Source organism: Ixodes scapularis, unplaced genomic scaffold (assembly GCF_016920785.2).
Source record: "Ixodes scapularis isolate PalLabHiFi unplaced genomic scaffold, ASM1692078v2 PGA_scaffold1__304_contigs__length_218370807, whole genome shotgun sequence".
Taxonomy (NCBI): Eukaryota; Metazoa; Arthropoda; class Arachnida; order Ixodida; family Ixodidae; genus Ixodes; species Ixodes scapularis.
The window spans coordinates 117,774,047-117,780,004 of NW_024609846.1; positions in this window are offsets into that span (position 1 = coordinate 117,774,047).

Genomic DNA, 5,958 nt, shown 5'->3' on the forward strand with positions numbered 1-5,958 from the left:
CGTTCCCCAACAACTGCACGAAATTCCAGACCTCTCCCACTCAGCATACGCCGAGGACGTCACCCTCTGGACAGCCACCGGCTAACCTGGAGAAGTCGAGGAGGCCTTTGCAGGCAGGTAGGGATAACGTTTCCACCTACGCGGCACCACCTGGCCTCACCTTGGTTCCGGACAAGTAGGAAATTCTCGTCTTTTCCAACCGGCGGGGAGCTTTTCCAGAGAAGGTATCATCAACCCGGCTATTAACAGCCAGCCTGTCTTCCACAAACCCGCAGTCAAAATCCTCAGCCTCCCTATGCAGCAAAAGAACATGGCACACGGTACCATTAGCCAAAATACAAACACACATATCCAACAAACTACACATATCATAAGCAGAATCTCAAAATTAAACCAAGGCCTCTGAGATATCCATATGTTAAATACAGACAACGTTTTTCTCACCTCCCAAATCCTTTTATTGCTTCCCTACCTGCGGAACACTGCCTCACAGCTCCAAGCAATAAAAATAGCTCTCAGACACTTTACCCCCTAGTACAGAGGGTACCACAGTATGCCTCAACCTTACAATTTATTGCCATGGGGAACACTCAAGACGAACTCATACCACTTCGCTTAACTGCCCAGTTACAACGACGCAAAACATACAAGCAGGGCAGGCACATACTGTCCCTCATAAACTACGATACCTCCAAACTCCCAAACATACACCCAGACCCAGCCCCGTGGAACATCCTACCCAACATCCAGAAAGAGCAATTTCACGAGAGATGGACCCCGACAAAAACTGAAAGCGCCGTGAGCTTGAAGCACGAGCTCCCACACAGCGAGTACAAACGCTAAAACAAGAAGGAGCTCGCGTCTACTTTACTGATGCTAGACTTCAAGCCAACACCAACACAGGAACCATGGCATACCACTCCGAACGCGGTTTACAGTACATGAACCCACCCCCCCTTTATGACTGAGAAGAACACGCCATAGCCATAGCATCACACAGCACCCAAAATTTATCTTTTCAGACTCACAAGCTGCTCTCCGCAGCTACCTTCATAACAAAGTTAACGTTTAGACTCACCCCTTCCTCACCCCCATATTGCGGCAACACCTATACCATCAATTTTGTTTTGTGTGGGTGCAAGGTAATGTTTCAATGAAGGGCAATGTAAAATCCAATGCGTTGACCCGAGTTCCAGTCCCGGGACCCTTCATTGGCTGGTCTACCTCATACTCTAGCAAGACAAGGAGAGCTCGCGATAAACAGCACCTCAGCACACTGTTACAAGAACACTACAGCAGCCGTCAAACATTGAAAACATCCAGGCACATTCACTGCCATTACCACCACATTCTTCGCAGAATTCACCAGCACGGCCACCCTCATTGTCAGAACTGTGACACCCACCGCTGGCCGCGTCACACATACTCGGCATGCTCTCCTTACCTACACGTCCACCCTTTCTCCTTAAAAACATCTCATGGGAGGAGTGGTTGACGTCACACTTAGGCATCGCCGTGCGAGCTCTTCAGACCCTTACTGCCCATGCCAAGACTGCCTCGGCACAAGTGCTTAAAGGGTTGGTGAACCGAACATTTCACTGTCTATAATAAGCGACGCACCATCTTTTTTGATGAGTCAGCAGCCCCTGGTGTGCGCGAGCACACGGAACGAAATCGACGTCATCATATCTCCCATTCAGTCTCAATAACCTCGAATGGGGGATATGATGACGTCTATTTCATTGCGAGTGCTCGAACATATCGGCGGCTGGTGATTCATGGAAAGATAGTGCGCCGCTTATTATAAACACTGAAATGTTCGGTTCACCATCTCTTTAGAGGGGCGCTGCAGTGACTTTTTTTACTGATTTTTAATTTGCACCGGACCTGAGCGCAGTGAACGTAGTAACTTAAGGAAACTTTTCTTTTCTCGAATTTCGCTTTATTTTAAAAGGTATAGGCAAATTAAGATAACAAAAACAAGCACAAAATAACCTCCTTCATGACGTCCTTGGTCGCTTGAGTGGCCGTGAACTAGAAGAGGGGTAGTGAGCTCAGCGAGCGCTCACGGCTGCCGCACGCCGTGTCGATGGCTCGAGAGGGCGCCACTAAAGCATGTTTCCGAATTGGCTGTATGAAGCAGCCAGGGCGGCTCGCACTGCATTTGCTGCGCCATTAAACAGTAATTCGGCAGGACACTTTGGCCACAAACGACAGCAGACACGGGGTAAAGGTCAGTTCAGAACGGAAGCCGCTTCGCGTTGCCATGCCGCCAAACGGCCAAACCGCAAGCCAAACCTTCTCGCCTAAAGGCCCATACGCACACTCGCGTTTGAGCGCGGTGCGTTCCGTAGCGGCAAGCGGGCGCGTTGCGTTGCGAAGACTGCTTGCGCCAAACTTGTACGCACAGCTGCGTTGACACGCAGTCAACCGCAGTCAAGAGCCAATAAGAACGCGCTATCGTCGCTAGTGGCTCACCAATAGTAAGCGAACTCCAAGGCAACATGGCGGCGCACGGCGACAGCGTCGAAGTGTTCGATCTTGGGAGCATCTCGCCGGCTTCCCCGACGTTTTGTCAAGCTTGAACTATCGCAGCCTTGGAAAATACAGTCCCAGACTCCCCACCGCTTCCCAAAAAGAAAAAGCAAGCACTGCGACCGGCGAACCGGATCCGTCTCGCCGAGTCGGCCCTGTGGGGCGAGCGAACACGTCACCCCCTCTCCTCTTTCGGCTTCTGATTGGTCGAACGCACCCGAACGCACCGCAACGCTTCGGAAAGTTGAGCGAGTCTCTACTCGCTTGCGTCGCGCTACCGAGCGTTGCGGGAAGGAGCGCGTCGCTCCGCAAGCGACCGCGCCTGGCCGCAAGGACTCCACAACGTACTCAAAAGCGTTCAAACGCGAATGTGCGGATCCGACCGGAACGCTCGGAACCGGTCGGACCCTTGAGCGCAGCGCCGCCGCAAACATCCGGGACCTTTCTGCGATCGCCCCTCGTCGGTGCCTGATCTAACTACACCTTTCTAGTATGCGCCGCTTTTTCCACTGCTTGGTGGCGGTTATGTCGACGGGTCATTTCCTGTTTCAGTACTTTAGAAACTGCATTTGTTCCTTTCCCGATCTAAAATACTGAAAAGAAAAAAAAAAACTACTTCTATAAATAATCGGAACGGTTTGCGCCATTTATATTCTGTATTTCGACTAAAAAGAAGCTCTTAGCGGCTTTGACCTGTAGTAAGCCCAAGACCAAAGACTTCACATTTCGCGCGTTTTCGGCACCGCGGGTCGCCCCCGTAGGTGGAGGAGGTTTCCGCGTCGTCCGATTAAAATATGGCGCACTGATATTTAGTTACTCTCTCCCTGCCCGCTGGTTTTCCCGAACCGGAAGAGATGTGGAAACCGCAAAAAAGGTATACGCTTAAATATGATGCAGGTTTCCTTTAAAGGTGTACTCCGGTGTTTTCTTCATTGTCCCCGATTTGCCTAAAAACTTGCTAAACACACCAACAAACATCGCTGAAATAGTGACCAAAATATTTGGCCAAAATAACTTGTTTCTCGAACTTATAGAATTTACAATTTTGACCCTCATCTGTTTTTCAAGGTGAAAGCTCTACTGGCAAAATTGTAAAAGTGACGTCATGGGAAGGCAGGGGTCCCATCCTTGGGCTGTAGACGTTGTTCCCAACTGATTACAAGCAGTTTCATGGTGTCAAAAGAATGCTTTGGAAGGTCGCTCCAGCTTCCGCGCAGTAGCACTAAACAAATGCTCGACGTGGTACATTTTCAAACAGCCCGCTCGAACCGCAAGCCTGCCATGCCGTGACGTCACGGCAATGAAAAGCGCGGGTATATTGAAGTCTTTATATTGGCTTCATTTTAATTTGCGGATTTCACAATAACTATTCTGAATTTCGCGATACTAAATAACATACCGGAAAGAGTAAAAGATGGCAATTTCGAAATTATAGTTAGGTGTGGTTGTTCAATAAATCGCCGGAGTACCCCTTTAAGAATTACGAGGTCCTGACCCCTACGCCCTACCAGTAGGAGCCCCGGACAGGAATTTCCTTTGTAAAAATCAAGTTAATTTTCCTCGCCCCCTCCCCCCCCCCCCCCCAAAAAAAAAAGAACGACTACAAAAAACCAACAACAATGCGCGGTTTCAAATTAGTCTTACAGTATTATCCGGAAGTCATGCCAATTGTTCACATGATTATTGCTACCTCGAAAGGCCTGCGTTTTTATGAAAACTAACCTCTAGAACTCCTTAAATTCAAGTATATGGAACTTTACAATTGAAAAGAACGTATATTATACATAAACGAAGCGTTAAGAAAGTTATGGGTCATATATGAATATGGTCCTAAAAAGAAGACTATATAGATTGCCAAGAAAAGGTGTACGGGCGCACTTTTCGTTATTATAAGGCTAGATGTTTTAGGTAGTAAAATTTCTTATAGAGCGCTAGTGACATAGAAAAGAAGCATATTTTGTGCACCTTTCTCTACGCGCTAGAAACTATTTAAAAAAAAAAACAAAAAAACTTAGGACTGAATTTTTTTTTTTATATTTGTGGGGGGGGGGGGGGGCGGATTTGGACGTACGCGAAGTCACGGTGTATCTAGGCTTTTTATTAAAATATGAGAATCTTACTCGGTCCAGATTGTTATCTAAACAAAGTAAGAGACCTGACATCAAGAAAAACACACCGAAACGAAAAGCACTGGTACCACCAGAAGACCTGTGAGGCTTTACGTCGCATCACATTGCTCGTACATAATCAAATTGCTGGGCAATTGTGTTGCACTTGAAACCTGTGGCGTCCACGCTCTCGGCGGTTTTCGTTGGTAAGTTTAGCAACTGGCTTAACGTGTGGCACGTGCACTCGATAGCACTTCCTAGAATAGAAATACAGGCGCAAACCTGGGGTTTATAAGCGTGTGACAGGGTGTCAAATTGCTATCTGCCGGACGCAGAGCGAAAACATCCAGCAGGAATTTCCTGCTAAATGATAACTCAACTCACGGTTATGTGTCATGACACGTCCTTATTGTCGCGACTGGTGTAGAATTGGTAGATTTCTACGAAAAGTGGTTGATGCATGCTGTGTTCTGCACATCTGTTTTTTCCTTGTTAAAGCAGGCGTTTAACGCACGACCTTATTGAAAGTGTTTTTCCGGTACCGGTGTACTGCTCTATGGTCCAGAGAGGCCCAGGCCATGACGTTTGATTCATAGTAAAAATGATGTCAATTCCGCCATCCACAAAAACGCGTTTTTTTAAAGTTGCATATGAATTATTTTTTTTTGTTAAGACCTGTCTCGTACAGAAAAAAAAAAAAATTTGTTCCTTGAGGTGTTAGATGTTTTTTCTGCAAAAAAGTGGAAACAATTAAACACGTGTTTCTCGACTGCCGGGATGCCCTTTCTGTTATGGGTCGTTCTCGAGCAAACTATAAAGAAGACTTCCCTCTGACCTTTCACGACATTAGCTCTTTACCAGAATTGTAGGCGTTACCGAAAAAAAAAGTAATGACATACGTTACTCGTTACTTGAAAATAAAACTGACGCGTTACCGACCTACGTTACCTCAATATAAAAGAGACGCGTTACCGTTATCGCTACAGATAAAACGTACTGCAGGTTACCTTGGCGTTACTTATTAATTATGAATTCACACGTATTACTCTTTTGAGGTTACAGGTGTGAAAAAGGCGACATATTTCAAGAAGCAGTATGTTCATGCAGAAACTGAACACAATTTATCTTTTTACGGTTTTTTAACTAAACACTCAGAAGAAAAAAAAACGCAAAAGATAAAGGAAAAAAAAAAGGTTACATGGCTTACACATTTTTAAAACCCAAAACGGAGGCTACAAAGAGTGGACGAGTACAAGAAGTTTCAAACACAGCTACTAAAATTTTCTTTAGGACACTTCTTTTATACCCGCCATCT